General features: G+C 46.0%; 1 protein-coding gene across 2 annotated transcripts in view; it reads left to right on the forward strand.

Moving 5' to 3' along the window:
* The window catches only part of TSHZ2 (teashirt zinc finger homeobox 2), a 909,619-nt gene that overhangs the window by 806,718 nt on the left and 84,941 nt on the right, over nucleotides 1-17,960 (forward strand). The window lies entirely within an intron of this gene.

Here is a 17,960-nt window from a genome sequence, read left to right on the forward strand (position 1 = left end):
TCCCTGGAGAAGGAAGTAGCAACCCACTCCAGCATTCCTGCCTGGAGAATCCCATGGACAGAGGAGCCTGGTGAGCTAGGGTCCATAGGGTTGCAAAGAGTCAGACACAACTGAAGTGACTTAGCACTCACCCTTTTCAGGTTTTCTTTTCTGTGTCTTTATGGGAAAAAACACATAAAACCAGCTGTGGCTTGTTTCCATGTAGCCACTGAGCCTGGTAAACCAGCTGTGGCTTGTTTCCATACAGCCATTAAACCTGGTAAACCAGCTGTGGCTTGTTTCCATGTAGCCATTGAGCCTGGTAAACCAGCTGTGGCTTGTTTCCATGTAGCCATTGCGCCTGGTAAACTGGAACAGAACCGTAGCAACCGAAACAGAGAAAAGGTTCTATTCATCTTTTTATTGTTTCATTTCCAGCTCATTTTCATTCCCATTAGATGGGAAAATTCACCAAATTTATACATAAATTAAAATGGTAAAATAGGCTTCTTTGGAAAAATAAATTGTGTAAACCATTCATCCATTCAAAAATAGAATGGATGATTTTTTTTTAGTAGTCCTTTGCCACTTGACGAAGCAAAAATAAAACTTGACTCAATTGGCAAATAATCCAGGAGAGAAAATCTTCCCTTTCCTTATGAGATAAATTCTTTGGATGTTTTTGTTTTTTAAAAACCAAAAACCTGTGAATGTTTTTTTTTATCTTAAAAACCAAATATGTATTGTGGACATATGTCTAACAACTAGAAACATGAATCTGTCCAAGATGGCATGCTTTTTCTGGTTAGAAATATTCTAATACTTTTCCCTGGCTGCCCTCTTAGTCCATACCCATAGGACTGTTTACTGGAGGCCAATGTGTACCAGGATTCTGTACATTATCTCATTTGATCCTACCAACAATTCCATGAAGGAGTTACAATCCTGCTTTGTAGACAAAGAAGCTCAGTATCAGAGACTGTCATTCCCAGTAAAGCACCCAATGATGGCCAGAGTCAGAACCTGCCTCTGCTCCTTCTCGCAGTAAGATATTAACCAAGCTATTTAACCCCTCTGTGCCTCAGTTTCCTATCTGTAAATTAGGGAAAATAATGTCAGGCCACAATCACTTACCTATAATTCTAAAATCTCTGAAAATTAAAATGCTTTTGTAAATAGGGCTACAAGAGACACAGTGATGGTTTAGTCGCTAAGTCGTGTCTGACTCCTTGTGAACCTTTGAACTATAGCCCACCAGGCTCCTCTGTCCATGGGATTTCCTAGGCAAGAATACTGGAGCGGGTTGCCATTTCCTTCTCCAGGGGATCTTCATGACCCAGGGATCGAACCCATGTCTCCTGCACTGCAGGCAGATTCTTTACCAACTGACTCAGCAGGGAAACCCAAGACAAGAGATAAACAAAAAATATTATTTGCTGTTTATCTGAAATTCAAATTTAACTGAGCATGTTATATTTTTATTTGCTATGTCCAGCAACACTAGCTCTGTACCAACCCTAATTTGGCAAAAAAGGTTGGACTGTGCTGGCATGAGGTTATTACAATCTTTATAACTTGCCTGATGTGGCAAAGGTCTGAGTAGAGGGGCCAGCACGCACAGATCCACGTGTTTGGCGCATTGGACAGAAAGAAACCCTCTAGGGACGGAACAGAAAGATGGGGGAAGGGGCAGGGAGAAGGGCGGGAGACAGAGTCAGAGAGGAGGCCCGGAGCAGATCCCACGCTAACCATCTGGTGCTCACGATGGGTCGCGGTGTCCCAAGGTCACACATCGGAGGAGCAGCAAAGCCAGGATTCAACCCTTGGTCAGTTCTACCTATCAATACTTCGGCCAGTCTCTCAACATGGGAGAAAATTTAAGTCCTCATTACAGAGATATCTTCATGGGACTTCTCTGGGGGTCCAGTGGTTAAGACTTTGCCTTCCAATGCAAGGGAGGTCTGCAGGTGATCTCTGGTTGGGGAGCTAGGATCCCACATGCTTGGGGACCAAGAAACCAGAACACACAACGGAAACAATACAGTAACAAATTCAATGCAGATTTTAAAAATCAAAAAGAAAAAGATATCTTCAGGCTCCGGGACTAATGAAAAAAATAATAAATATGGCAGCTACTCAACTCCTCCACTCTGCCACCGTAAAGGGCTGCAACTTCAATGGATTTTCTGTCGAGGTGGTGGCGTTGATGCCCACACAAAAGCTCTTGCAGAGTTTCTCTGTGATAGGAAAGCATCTTCGTGAAAAACCAAGACTTCAGAATGAGGGGAGAAAGTCTGTAAGCAGGGTATAAAGCTATATTATAAACATAATATAATAATGACAAAATAATTTATTAATGGTATAAGACTTACCTCATTTTATCCCTAATCATGTACACTGCTTGTTACATATATCACCTTATTGTATGTCCTAAGATATCATTCCCTTGGGGCTAGAATTGGTGGAATGTGGTTTTCTGGCCAACTCGCTCTGTGGACTGACCTGAATTTTCTACCTTCTTCACCCAAAATCCATTAATTTTTCTTGAACTTCTACTCACCATCAAGTACAGGGTTGGCCACTGAAGTCCTAGAAATAATTAAGATACTGTCCTGAATTCACCAAGCTTTTAGTAACTACAATTTATTTTATTCCCAACATGCCAAGCAAGTGATACTTCATTGTGCCAAGACGTTGCGATTTTGTCCTGACTTTGATAACACCAACACTTAGCACGTTCTCAGAGCGTAGTAGTCACTGCGCTCAGCTTTTATGCGGATCGTCCTGCATAAGTGTTGTGTTTGTGTGCATAATCGCTCAGTTGCGTCTCACTCTTTGCGACCCTTTGTACTGTAGCCCACCAGACTCTGTCCATGGGATTTTCCAGGCAAGAACGCTGGCGTGGGTTGCCATTCCCTTCTCCAGGAGATCCTCCCAACCCAGGGATCAAAGCTGTGTGTCCTCCGTCTCCTGCAGGCAGGTTCTTTAGTGCTAGCGCCACCTGGGAAACCCCACCTAATTCTTACATAGCCCCAGATGTAGCGTTATCCCCATTTTTCAGATAGGGTAACTAAGTGCCGAAATAAGTATCTTACTCAAGACTCAGAGCTTGTCAACAATTGACTTGAGGTACCAAACCTTGGCAAGTCTGACTCCGAAGCCAGCCCTCTTGTCTGTTTGCTGTGATAAACAGAGCAGAAACTAGTTCTTCACGTTCAACACCAACTGCCAGTCTCCCTTCTTTAGCTAATATGTCCACCACTTTAGCTAATATGGACTTTGGCATAGAGAGGCTGCTTCAAGCCTCTCCTTTGTCTCAGCCTCTTGGGCTGGTTCAGGCTTTGCTTTTGAATCAATGAAGCTGAGAATGCACAGTCCCCACGTGCTCACATGGGCCCCAGGACTGGCCCCGCGTGGCTGTGCTCACTGGCCCTTTCTGCACCGTTGCTACTGAAGGGCTGAGAAATAGAGGACACACCCCACAGCCTGTCAGACTCTTCTGCACTGATGCACACACCCCATCGATGAGCCAGCTCCTCTGTCATTGGCCCAGGATCTTTGAATTTAGATGCTGGTTCAGGAAAGAATGACACTTTTGCAGGAAACTGTCCTTCAGGAGAAACGATGTTTTTCAGCATCTTCCCCAGGCCTGCAACATAATAGGCAGGTATTGCCGTGATGATAAATGATAGCTCCTCCAGGAAACAGTGACAGGGTGATAAAGCTGAGGATTCTCTAGCATTCCGCTTGCTCCTAGAGTGAGTAGGAATCTGGCCACAAAATCAGAGACACCTGCAAAATCAAAACTCTCTTGCAACTCAACTTGATTTTTCATTTCAGATTCCCATTGATCTCAGTTAATGGGAAATCATGTCTCAGTTATTCTTGGAGTTTTCTATCCACCCTTTATTTATTTTTATTTTCTTTAACTTTTTATTTTGTATTGGAGTACAGCTGATGAACAATATTGGGATAGTTTCAGGTGAACAGCAAAGGGACTCAGCCACACGTGTACATGTATCCATTCTCCCCCAACTTTCCTCCCATCCATGCTTCTACAGGACACTGACCAGAGCTCCCTGTGCTATACAGCAGGTCCTTGTTGGTTATTCATTTCAAACATAGCAGTGTGTACAGGCAACCATAAGTTTGTTCTCTAAGTCTGTGAGTCTCTCTGTTTTGTAAGTAAGTTCATTTGTATCATTTCTCTTTAGATTCCACATATAAGGGATGTCATACAATATTTCTCCTTCTCTGCCCAACTTACTTCTTTAAATTTTTTAATTATTATTATTTTTGGCTGTGTTGGGTCTTTGTTGTGGCAATCAGCTTTTCTCTAGCTGTGGCACACAGGCTGAGTTGCCCCGAGGCATGTGGAATCTCAACTACTCAACCAGGAATCGAACACCCATCCCCAGCATTGCAAGGGGGATTCTTAACCTCTGGACCACCAGGGAAATTCCTCCACCCTTTCCTTAAATCAACAGTTCGTGAGTAGGAGAGATACTGCCCCTAGTGGGAATTTCCAGAAATTATTCTGGGGAGTCAGCAATCACAAAGAATTAGAGGTGACACTTGCACTTAGAGGTCAGAGACCAGAGGTGCCAAATGCCCTGCAATGACTGAGACAGCTCCATGCCATGAAGACCTGTCAGGGAGCCTGATTTCTGGATGTTCACTAGACATTCATAAAGATGAAGAACTGTTTATAATTCTCTGAGCCTAGACCCTAAGTTCATTTGGCATAGGGTTACAAAGTATTCTTCACATGGTTTTAATACGTGCTGAAATTTGCAAGAATATGACTATTATATGGTTTTTCCCTGGTGGCTCAGACAGTAAAGAATCCACCTGCAATGTAGGAGACCCAGGTTCCATCCCTAAGTTGGAAAGATCCCCTGGAGAAGGGAATGGCTACCCACACCAGTATTCTTGCCTGAAGAATACTTACAGGCCATGGAGTCGCAAAGAGTCAAACACGACTGAGTGATTAACACTACTACTACTACTAACTATCATATAAATTGGGGGAAAAAGCAAATCTATACATTGTTCTAACCAAACCAAGACTGGTTACGCCTATCAGAAGATCTCATTGTAAGGGCAATAGTGTGAATGGCATTCAAGTCTTTGACGTAACACAGAAGTCTTGATCTGTATTCGAGGCTGTTGAGTTCGATCCTATGTATGAGGGCAGGCATCTGACTGCTTTATCACATATTCTATCATGTCAAGCCCAAGTTTCTAAATGTTGACATCCATATTTTATTATAAATATTGTCCTCTTATTTGTCCTTTAAGGAATCATGATTACAGCTCATTGTAGCACTGTTTACAGTATCCACGACATGGAAGCAACCTAGATGTCCATCGGTAGATGAATGGATAAAGAAGTTGTGGTACATATACACAATAGAATATTACTCAGCTATAAAAAAGAATGCATATGAGTCAGTTCTAATGAGGTGGATGAAACTGGAGCTTATTATACAGAGTGAAGTAAGTCAGAAAGAGAAACACCAATACAGTATATTAACACATATATATGGAATTTAGAAAGATGGTAATGATGATCCTATAAGCAAGACAGCAAGAGAGACACAGATGTAAAGAACAGACTTTTGGACTCTGTGGGAGAAGGCGAGGGTGGGATGATTTGAGAGAATAGTGCTGAAACGTATATTACCCTATTTTAAGCAGATGACCAGTGCAAACTCCGTGTATGAAGCAGGGCAGTCAAAGCCAGTGCTCTGGGACAACCCAGAGGGATGGGGTGGGGAGGGCGGTGGGAGGGGGTTCAGGATGGGAAGTGGGGGGACACATGAGCCCCGGTGGCTGAGTCATGTCAATGCATGGCCAAAACCACCACAATATTGTAAAGTAATTAGCCTCCAATTAAAATAAATACATTAAAAAAATACTAGCTAGAACATACACTTCTGCCTCAACAATATTCATTTTAAAACTTGTGATTTAAATAAAACATTTTAATTTTTTAAAAAAAGAATCATGATTGTAGATAAAGGGTTTTAGGTTTGTCAAGGAGTCGGACCCATCCCCAGAGCACTTACTCCCACGGAGAGAAGGGCGTCCTCCGCCCGCCGCGGCCGCCCTGGGCCTCGGGCCTCCTCCTTGAGCTGCGGCGCGGCGAGCCGGCGGGGAGGCGCCCCGCGCCCCGCTGCCCTGACGGTGGCCCTCTACCCAGGCGTCCGGAGCGGCTCCTGGCCTCGCGCGGCCCTGGCACCGCCGCTGGGAGTCATCGCCCACCCACACTGAAACTCGTGTCCTTGTCTCAGCGTCTTCTGGGGAACTTCAGCCTAGACAGGCTGCTCCGACGCCCTTGTTTGAAAAAGCGATGGCGTGGAGCAGCGCTGGCACCGCGCTCCAGGCTCTGCGAGCGAGCGAGCGAGGCGTGCGAGGCCCAGGAGGGACCACCCGGCCTCGGTTTCCCCTCCTCGGGCGGCTCTCTCGGGACTGCGATTCTCTCCCCGTTCTGCGCCAACCCTCCTTTTTTTTTTGTAGTATAATTCATGTACAATATTATATAAGTTCAGTTCAGTTCAGTCGCTCAGTCGTGTCCGACTCTCTGCGACCCCATGAATTGCAGCACGCCAGGCCTCTCTGTCCATCACCAACTCCCGGAGTCTACCCAAACCCATGTTCATCGAGTCGGTGATGCCCTCCAACCATCTCATCCTCTGTTGTCCCCTTCTCCTCCCACCCCCAATCCTACCCAGCATTAGGGTCTTTTCCAATGAGTCAACCCTTCGCATGAGGTGGCCAAAGTATTGGAGCTTCAGCTTCAACATCAGACCTTCCAATGAACACCCAGGATTGATCTCCTTTAGGATGGATTGATTGGAACTCCTTGCAGTCCAAGGGACTCTCAAGAGTCTTCTCCAACACCACAGTTCAAAAGCATCAATTCTGCGGCACTCAGCTTTCTTCACCATCCAACTCTCACATCCATACATGACCACTGGAAAAACCATAGCCTTGACTAGACGGACTTTTGTTAACAAAGTAATGTCTCTGCTTTTAAACATGCTATCTAGGTTGGCCATAACCTTCCTTCTAAGGAGTAAGCGTCTTTTAATTTCATGGCTGCAATCACCATCAGCAGTGATTCTGGAGCCCAAAAAAGTAAAGTCTGACACTGTTTCCACTGTTTCCCCATCTATTTCCCATGGAGTGATGGGACCAGATGCCATGATCTTAGTTTTCTGAACGTTGAGCTTTAAGCCAACTTTTTCACTCTCCTCCTTCACCTTCATGAAGAGGCTCTTTAGCTCTTCTTCACTTTCTGCCATAAGGGTGGTGTCATCCGCATATCTGAGGTTATTGATATTTCTCCCAGCAATCTTGATTCCAGCTTGTGTTTCTTCCAGCCTAGCATTTCTCATGATGTACTCTGCATAGAAGTTAAATAAGCAGGGTGACAATATACAGCCTTGACGTACTCCTTTTCCTATTTGGAACCAGTCTGTTAGAGGTTACAAAATGGTAATTCACAATGTCTAAGTGAATTACTTCATTTATAGTTATTTATAGTTATTATAAAATACTGGCTAGTTCCCTATGTCGTACAATACATCCTCAAAGCTTATTTTAGACCTAATAGTTTGTATCTCTTAATCCCCGCCCCCTAGCCTGCCCCTCCCCTCTCCCCAGAGGTCACCACTGGTTTGTTCGCTGTATGTGGGTCTGTTTCTTTTTTGTTACGTTCACAAGTTTGTTGTATTGTTTTAGATTCCACTTATGAGTGATATCATGCAATATTTGACTTTCCCTTTCTGACTTACTTTCCTTAGCATAATGCCTTCCAAGTCCATCCATGTTGCTGCAAACGGCAGATTTTCCTTCTTTTGTAAGACTGAATAGTATTCCATGGTACACACTCACCAAATCCCTATCCGTTCATCTGTTGTTGGACACTTAGGCCACTGCCACATTTGGGGCTATCGTGAATAATGCTGCTGTGAACCCTGGAGTGCATGGACGCGTTCAAGGGAGTGGTTTTGCGTTTGGGGGACACACACCCAGGAGCGGTCTGGTGAGTCATACCGTAGTTCTAGTTTTAGTGCTTTGAGGACCCGTTGTATTGTTTCCCACAGTAGCTGCACCAGTTCGCATTCTCCAGCCCTGAACAACCCAGGCTCGTAAACCCGCCTCTGGCCTCCAGAGCTCACTGTGTCAGAGCCACAGGATTAAAGCCCAGCACACGGATGAGCAAAGCTGCCCAGGTGCAAGAAGAGTCACACAGACAGAAACAGCTTTTGTTTCTCACTTGGAACAGAAACATGGATTCATAGAGCATCCCTCCTTTCATCCAGCAATATTTATTGAGCGCCTTCTCTGGGTCAGGCGCTGGATACACAGCGGTGTGCAACACTCACGAAATCATTTCCCTTATCAAATTAGGAGAGGGTGATAATAAATAAACCTGTTAACAGGTGGATTATATTAAATGAAAGAAAAGAGAGAAAAATAAAACAGGACAGGGAAAGAAGGGGAGGCTGGAGGTGACGGTGTGGATTGTTTTAAAGGCAGGTCAGAGAAGACCTCACTTGAGAGTGATAAGCGGCGAAGACGCTCGGCCTTGAGGTCCAGGATTTGCCTCCTCGCTAAAGGAGCGGGGAGCACGGCGTAGGCTGCAGAGGGTCCAACCCCTAGAAGGTACTTGTACTCAGCACGGCAAAGATCACCACGTCCGAAGGCAGAGCCCAGACTTGCAAGGTCGTCTGACTTTCCAAGGAAAACAGGGACATCTCGTCTTCGTAGAGAGCTGCCCACCAGCAGGCAAAATTCCTGGCAACTTTAGGATGTTCAAACTTTCTCCATAGTGTTTTTAAAACAATAGGCAGAAAGTTGTGCAGATGGCCCATCTTGAACATCCTGCCCAACCTCCCCTGAGTCAGCACGCCCTGCCTGCGGGGGGAGAGCGGGCAGGGGAAGGCAGAGAGAAGACGAATCCTAAGGTAGGATTATCTGGGCTCACTTGTTCTCTTCACAACACACCCAGAACGTTGGAAGTGTTGCCTTGCTGTGTCCCTATTTGACAGGGAAGTTTGTGCCTTTTTTTTCCTCTGGCGCTTCAGGATGGTGTGTTGCTAGAGATCCCAGTGGGAAAGCCCCAAATAGAAACGCCATCTTGGCTCCTGGAGCTGCAGGCTTGGCATAGGGGCACTTCCTTGGCAGAGCTGCACCGACATTTCCAGGACGCAACTGCCAACTCCAGCAGAACTTCCAGCGGGAGCTTTACAACCCTCTTTCATCCAAACCGCTATCTGGGCAGACGTCTGATTACTTCTAATGACTCTGTTGCTATAGCGATGGCCAAGTCCTCCGTCATCCTGCCGTGGCCTGGAAGGCCTCGCCTCTTAGGGAAAACGTGCTCCTTGTAAAGCCTGGAGGTGCTAACTGCCTCTCTCTAGGATGCTGGCCTGGTGCGTGGAGAGGCAGGGCCGCCAAGAGCAGCCGTGCGAGTGTGCAGATCGCCCCTGAAAGGGGAGGATAGTCAGCCCATTACAAAAGGCGCCCCAACTCAAGAAAATCTCTGTCCTCGAACATTTGTGGATTCTTCTGGCTTCTGAAGAAGCCAAGGCTGGAGAATAAAGGGTGTTTTGTAATGAAGAGTGACGCTTGACCAAATTGACTGGCCTGTTTCCTGGCTCTAAAGCTTTCTCCTAAGCGGTCAGTTGACTTAACTGGTGTGTTGCATGCACGTGTAACCGGGGTGTTGCCAACAGCTCGCCCAGGTTGGAGGTCTGTAGCTGATTTGTTCAGTGTGTAATCCTGACACACATACACACACTCACAGGGGTTCTACACCACCCCCTCACCCGATCAGCATGCCAGCTGTTTTGGAGGTCTCCCAGCATCCTGGGCTTTGCAAGCAGGGATTTCTGCGTAGAGTAAGTCAAATGGAAACAGTGATGTCTTGGGATATGGATGAACGTCCCTTCAGCCAGGGAGTGACTGGCTAGATGCTGGATTCTGACAAACGGGAGGTGTGGTGACGAGCAGTGGTCCATGGTGACAGAACGTCGTGCCTGCTGGCCATGGCTCCACAACGTCCATCTTTCTACCGCTGGCCTCGCTGCTGGGACGCCTCAGGCAAAGCCACTCGTCCCCATCTAACTCCTTCTGAGCATCAGTCGGCCTCTCTTCTCAAAAAGCCTCTCCAGCTCAGATCGCAGGGACCCCTTAGAAGCCACGTCTTCTCCGTCAACTGAATCCCTTGGGAGTCTGAGGCTCTGAGGACAGTTCTTCTGCCAAGAGCAGGGCTCCCCATTGCCTCCACCACAAAAGCCTTCCTCCTTCTTTGTTCTTTCTCAATTCTACATCTCGAAGATTCTTTGGGCCCAAAGCCAGAGTCAGCCAAAATTTTGTTCCATTTCTCTCCCAGGAAGGGAAGGCTTAGCATTCGCATCTTCTGATAGAGCAAAGAAAGGGAAAGGGGACTAAAACCTTCTAGGTTTCTACATTAGGAGAACGTGAACTCTCGTCTCCTACCTCGGCAGGAGAAGACAGTTACTGGGGCTCTTCTCCCAGACGGTTATCTTAGAGCAAGTCACAAAGGGCAGAGGGTCTTCTGTCTACTGCGGAGGCCAAGGTTCTTGGGTTCTAGCCAGTCACACATCCACACTTTCCCTGAGGATTCTCCTGTAGAGTTGATGCACTATTTTCTGTCTGACTGCATTGTCTATCTGTCTGCACTTCTGTCCATCTGTCAGGAAATTAAGAAGCAAAATATTTAGCCAGTTTAAGGAAATAAATCCTCTAAAAAGAGTTTTGCCCATTTTTTGCATGCAAACACTTGAGTTGATTCCAAACATGATAATAAACATTTTGGTGCTGAATTTCCAACTGCCTAGGACCTGATGCAAGCCTCGCCTCTAATTACCTTTGTGGAAAATGGCTCAACCTCTGCCAGTCCGTTTTCTCACTCCCAATGCAGGTCACAACAGGTTTGCCCTCGTAGAGCTGCTGTTACTGTTAAATGAGAGAGGCTCTGTCAGGGGCTCGGCAAATAGGAAGGACCTGTCAGGCTGCTGTTGTTCAGTCACCAAGTTGTGTCCACCTCCTCGTGACCCTGTGGCCTGCAGCACACCAGGCTTCCCTGTTCCTCACCATCTCCCAGAGCTTGCTCAAACTCATGTCCCTTGAGTCGGTGATGCCGTCCAACCGTCTCATCCTCTGTCATCCCCTTCTCCTTCTGCCTTCAGTCTTTCCCAGCATCAGGGTCTTTTCCAGTGAGGCAGCTCTTCGCATCAGGTGTAGCCATTGTCGTTATGAAGATGAAGCAGGTAGACCAGACTCTGCTCTGCTTTGCCCCCACATTTGTCAGTAGCTTATGTTATTGCACAGTCTTTTTTTAACTTTGACACTATTTTTATTCTAAATTTTTCCTTCTTTCTTTAAAAAATTTATTTATTTTCATTGGCAGATAATTGCAGTATTGTGATGGTTTCTGCCATACATCAATATGAATCCGTCACAGGCACACCTGTGTCCCCTCCATCCTGAACCCCCCTCCCACCTCCCTTTCCCCCTATCCCTTCAGGTCACAGGGCACCCAAAGCTGGTGCTCAGTGACAACTTTTTATTTTATACTGGAGTGTAACCAATTAACAATGTCGTGATTGTTTCAGGTAGATGGCAAAGGGACTCAGCCATGCATATACAGGTATCCATTCTCTCCTAAACTCCCCTCCCATCCAGAATGGCACATCCTTGAAAGTAATAGAACCGCATGTCTTTTCAAACAATAATAACCTTGTTGTTGCTGTTGTTCAGTCGCTAAATCGTGTCCGACTCTTTGTGACCCAATGGACTGTAGCCCGCCAGGCCCCTCTGTCCATGGGATTTCCCAGGCAACGATATTGCAGCGGGTTGCCATTCCCTCCTCCATAGGATCTTCCCAATGCAGGGAACGAACCTGCATCCCTTGCATTGGCAGGCGGATCCTTTACCACTGAGCCACCAAAAATAACCCCAGGCGTCAGTGTTCAATCCTTACTCTAAGTCAGGCAACGAGCATGTGTCATTTCACTCAGGCCCGGCGACGCTTGCCGTGAGTGTCAGACGAAGGGCCCCGGCCACAGAGCTGGGCCAGGAAGTTACAGCTTTAAGTGTCAACACCAGGAGCCCAGCTACATCTGATTCCACAGCCCCTACCCTTAACTGGTACTTGAGCGTGCCTCGCTTTTCAAATGCCAACCATCTCAGAATTCTGCTAATTCTGCAAGTGCTTTCTTTTACCTAATCCAAATCAGACTGGCTTTCTGTACATTTACTTTATGTGACAATCCTGAGATGGTAAGCACTGCTGAGAATAAAGTTACAGCTTTTCTTTCTTCTTTTTGCTCTGACAAGCTGATGACTAGAAATGAAAACCAAAGACAAATCTATTTATTTTTATAGTTTCGTGAACTTCAGATATTAAAAAATGATGACACAGATGCAGTGCAAATTTTGCACACTCTGTATGTGATGTATGTGCTGGGACTCAAGCATTATTTCCCACCTGCGCTGGGACAGAAGGTCATTACAGAAGCTTGTGGAAGCCCCCCTAAAGAACTGCTGTCCAGCGGCTTTTCTGGTGAGAGTTTCTTCACTTACATATCTTTTGACTGGATACAGGGTTCTTTGGGGCTTCCCAGGTTGTGCAGTGGTAAATAATCCGCCTGCCAGTGCAAGAGCTGCCAGAAATGGGGGTTCGATCCCTGGATGGGGAAGATCCCCTGGAGTAGGAAATGGCAACCCGCTCCAGTATTCATGCCTGGAGAATTTCATGGACAGAGGAGCCTGGGAGGCTACAGTCCATGGGGTCGCAAAGAGTCAGACATGACTTAGCAACTGGGTACACACACAGTGTTCTTTTAGGGGAGGGTGAGCAGTCGAAAGCTACCAGACCTTTACACAAAATGACACCTGCTATCCCCAACCAAAATACCAGCAGGAGTTCAAATCCCAGGGAAAGCCTACCACCACAGTGTGGTTCAAGAGGCAAACCACAAACAGATAGGCGACAATATAAGATACACATTCTCACCTGTCCTGAGCAACATGAGCAGAAATAAGCGTGATGTTGGAGGCTTTACAGTAAGTGAAATGTAGTCAGTGTAGTGTAGTATGCTTTATTTGAGTCTGCTTTATTTGATCCAGTTCAATGCAATTTATTAAGCATCTTCTTGTGCCAGGCGTTCTTCTAGGCATTGCAGAAGACAGAATCTTTGTTCCTCTGTAGTTCTTATCAGAGCTTGAACAAATAAACAGTAAATAAATATATATGGACAATGTAGTAGTAGTAAGAATCCAAAAAAAGCCCAGAGAATCCAAAGGAGCCCAGGGCATGTTGTCAAGTGAGGATGGACCGTAAGTGACATTCTAGTAGAGATTTGAGTGGTTTGAGGAAGTGAGTCTTGAAGACCTCGGGGAAAGGTGTATCAGAGATAAGGAACAGTGGACGTCCAGACTCTGAGGCAAGGATGGCCTCGTGCTTGCAGAGAACAGCAGGGAAGCCGGAGCGGGGGCGGGGAGTGCTGGAGTTGAGGAGGGAGGGAGGTGAGGTTGGAGAGACTCAGGAACAGCCGACATGAGTGAGGTTTCACTCTGAGCTTGTGTGTTTCCTGCTTTGTTGGTGATAAAATCCCCTTTTTTAAAAGGAAAAGATGGTATGGCAGTGATCTTTTTTTCTTTTTTAAACATTCTTTCTTGGCAAAATAAAATGTGGGAAACTCTTTGTCGATTCCTTGAAATTTTTGGAAGCTGGTCTGTGAAATCTAGAAGTCTGTGCCGCCTGCTCCGGGAACATCTTGTGGCATTCTGTAGGTGGGAGCGGCCCGAGCGGTTGCCTGGACCCGGAGCCACCGTCTCAGACACGCGGGTGGGCACGCGGTGGGTGTGCTATTTCTGGGCTTCACTTTCCTACTCTCTAAAACGAGGAACAAGGTTTGAAAGAATCCCGAGTCAATGAAGGCATAGAGGACAAAGAAAGTAGGCAGGTGGATAAACCAGCCAAGCAGACCCGGCCCCGGGCAGTAACAGGACCTCCTCGCTGGACCACACAGGTGTTTACAAAGGGCCAGCTCTGCTGAGCCCCTAGGTCACCATGTAGGGGAAATCCCAGGGTTACTCGCACCTCCCTGGATATTTCAAGACAACACAGAAATCAGGGTTTTACATGAAATCTCCCTGTTTGTAAATATTAGCAACCATTTCAATTAAAAATAAAACCACAGCACTTTCCTAGCAGTCCAGTAGTTAAAAGTCTGCTTTGCAACACAGGGAACGTGGGTTCGATTCCTGGTCAGGGAACGAATATCCCACATGCGGAGAAGCAGCTAAGCCCATGCGCCGAAACTACTGAGCAAACGTGCTGCAGCTAAGATCCTACCATAAACATTTAAACACACACACACACACTATGCACGCCCACAAAACACCCATGAGAGACAGGTTTGGCTGTAGAATGGCCTATCAGGGCCCTAGGGCCCTGTGATAAATTAACACCCACTGGGTGGCTTGAAATGCAGAAACGCACCGTCTCCAGGACTTGGAGGCCCAGAAGTACCGGATCTCGGTGGGGACAAGGCCGTGCTCCTCCGAGGGCTCCAGGGCAGGGCAGCCCGGCCTCCTCCAGCTCCCGGCTCCAGGTGGGACTCTCCAGCTGCAGCTCGCCAACCTCGGCCTCCTCCCTACCATGGCCTTCTCCTCCGTGTCTCGGGGTCTCCTCTCATCAAGGCCACTGGGCATGAGTGTCACCCACCCTGACCCAGGAGGACCTCGCCGTAACCTGATGACAGCTGCAGAGGCCCCACTTCCAAGCAAGGTCATGTCCACAGGTCCCACCTGTCAGGACTCGAACGTGGCTTCAAGGGGACGCAATCAAACCCTCTACAGATGAATATGGCTCTATTATGAATTCTTAAAAATGGAGATTCTGGCCTAGAAATCTGAGAACTGTAATAGGATTAAAACCTGCTTCCGTATATATATGCAAGCTAGACAAACAGTACTGATGAACCTATCTCAGGGCGGCACTAGAGACTCAGACATAGAGCACAGACTTGTGAACACAGCAGGGGAAGGAGGGGGTGGGGCGAACTGAGGGAGTAGCATTGACATACATACACCCTCCTGTATACAACAGACGGTCAGCGGGGAGCTGCCTGTAACACAGGGGGCTCAGCCTGGTGCTCTGTGATGACCCGGAGGGCTGGGGTCAGGGCTGGGGGTGGGAGGGAGGCCCCAGAGGGAGAGGCTGTGTGTGTATGTATGCATGTGGTGTACACGGTTATCTGTATATGTATACCTATGGTGTACACGGTTATCTGTATATGTATACCTATAGTACACACGGTTATATGCATGTGTATACATATGGTATATGTGGCTATATGTATATGTATACACATAGTATACACGGTTATGTATATATGTATACCTATAGTATACACGGTTATATGTATACATATGGTATACATGGTTATATGTATACATATAGTACACACGGTTATATGTATACATACAGTATACACAGTTATGTGTATATGTACATATAACTGGTTCACATTGTTGTACAGCAGAAACCAACACAACGTCCTAAAGCAATTATCCTCCAATCAAAAAAAAAAATCTGCTCTGCCAAGTTGAGGATGTCTGTCTCTCCAGGAAGTGAACAGAAGTGGAAGAAACCTGCTGTGGATTTCTAAAGTGGCTTCTCCTGGCCCCGAGACCCAGGTCAAGTCAGGCACACTGTTCTCTGAACTGTGTTGCATGATTTGTCAGAGCTGCTGTACAAAGTATCACATGCTGGGTGGCAGAAACCACAGAAAGGTATTATTTCACAGTTCTGGAAGCTAGATGTCTGAAGTCAAGGTGTCAGCAGGGCACGCTCTCCTGGAAGGTTCCAGGAGAGGAAGCTTCCTTGCCGCTTCCCCACTTTCCCATCCATCTTGGGGCCCCTCGGCTTGTAGCTGCACCCTCAGCGTCTCCTCCTTCTACTATCTGGGTGCCTAGGTCTTCTCCTCTTCTCTTAAGGACACCAGTCAGTGGACTGATTCATTCTCATCCAATCATCTTGAATTTGAGAGCAGCTCTATTCAACCTGATACAGATTCTATAACCAATAAGGTTCCTTCCAACTGCCTGACTCTGTGAATAAAACTTTTCTGGCTTTTTTTGAGAATCATTGTTAAACTTTCTACCCAGGTACTTCCTCAAGATGCTTGTATCAACTTCCAAACATCTACACCAATTTAAAATCCAGTGTCAACTTGAAAATGCCATTAGTGGTAAAATATTTCAAAAGAAAAAAAGGCTTTATTTCCTCGGCCATTTTTAAACTTGATAGCTCCAGACTTGTAGACTTCAAGCTCCAGGAGACCCTTCTGAAAAACTACCTATAGAAATCCTGAAATAGAGCACTCAGAGGAAGAAAACCAAACCACTTTTTCACTTTCTTTGTCCCAGCAAATAAAGAACTTGGAAGAAAAGTGTTCCAGGCCTTTCCCAATCCTATTCCCTTATGGCCTTTTCTAACTCCAGATCTGTGTGAGTTTCCTTTCCATCAGGTTTCTGATGAGTCCTTTTACTGCTTTGCACGACAAAACACAGCAAGCCCTAAAATATGGATGTCTTGTTCTTGGGGGAAAATGGAAAAGTTCACAAGAAAAGAAAATGACATAAGATGAGTGAGTCCATTCTTAGCAATGGTATTCAAAAGTACGGAGATTAGATAATGATGCAATTAGAGCCCATTTCTTTGGTTTTCTATAATTTCGAACATTTGCTGACTTCTTTGACTGGTTTGGTATTTATTCTTATATCATATCAATTTAAAATCACCCTGTATGCTATGTCCAAGACGAATGACAAATTATGAAGAAAATACGTTCAGTGAAATTTTAAAAAGGACTCTGATTTTGACCTGAGATGTTATTATGAGGCCACCCAATAATTCTGGTCTTTTTTATCCTATCATTTGTGTTCCAAGTGTTTTACATATTCAAATTGTCTTTCTTCTTAGTTCCCTAATGAGAGTTTATTTGCATCCAGTACATAATAACAGCCTAGAAATGGCTTTCTTCTTGTGCTTTCAGTGGAGTGGGAATGAGGAGCCCAGTTAGGAGGGTGAGAGAGACGATGCGGACTTAGAGGTGGGTGGAGGTCATGAGAGACAGTGGGAAATTCAGGACATATTTTTAGTTGAACCCACAGGCTTCGCTGATGGTTCAGCTGATAGTGGAATCCTAAAGAAAGCAAGGACTCGAGGATGTCCCTAGGATTCTGTGAGTGAGGTTGTTATAGTCAGAGCCACAGATCAACAGTATCAGGCTCCTGGAACCAGGATCTGGGTGGGGTTCAGGTGAAATGTGAGTTAACAGTCTTCCTGGGCCAGGAGTTACCTTTACAGCAGCAATTTCAAACTGGCTTCCTATTAAAAGGAACAGATCACCTTGGATTTTATAATTGTTTTCCAAACTGTGTATATACCACATAAACTAGTTGTTGTTGCTGTTCGATAGGTTGTGTCTCTTTGCAACCCAAGGGACAGCAGCGTGCCAGACTCCCCTGTCCTTCATCCTCTCCTGAAGTTTGCTCAAATTCATGTCCATTGAGTTGGTGATGCTATCTAACCCATCTCATCCTCTGCCACCTTCTTCTTTTGCCTTCAATCTTCCCCAGCATCAGGGTCTTTTCCGTTGAGTCGGCTCATTGAATCAGGTGGCCAAAGTACTGGAGTTTCAGTTTCAGCATCAGTCCTTCCAATGAATACTCAGGGTGATTGACTTTAGGATTGACTGGTTTGATCACCTTGCTATCCAAAGGATTCTCAAGAGTCTTCTCCAGCACCACAGTTTGAAAGCATCATTTCTTCAGTGCTCAGCCTTCTTTACAGTCCAAGTCTTAGATCCATACATGACTACTGGAAAAACCATAGCTTTGACTCTATAGACTTTTGTCAGCAAAGT

The sequence above is a fragment of the Giraffa tippelskirchi genome, chromosome 13, assembly GCF_054371585.1.
Source record: "Giraffa tippelskirchi isolate mGirTip1 chromosome 13, T2T-mGirTip1v1.2.pri, whole genome shotgun sequence".
NCBI classification, from domain to species: domain Eukaryota; kingdom Metazoa; phylum Chordata; class Mammalia; order Artiodactyla; family Giraffidae; genus Giraffa; species Giraffa tippelskirchi.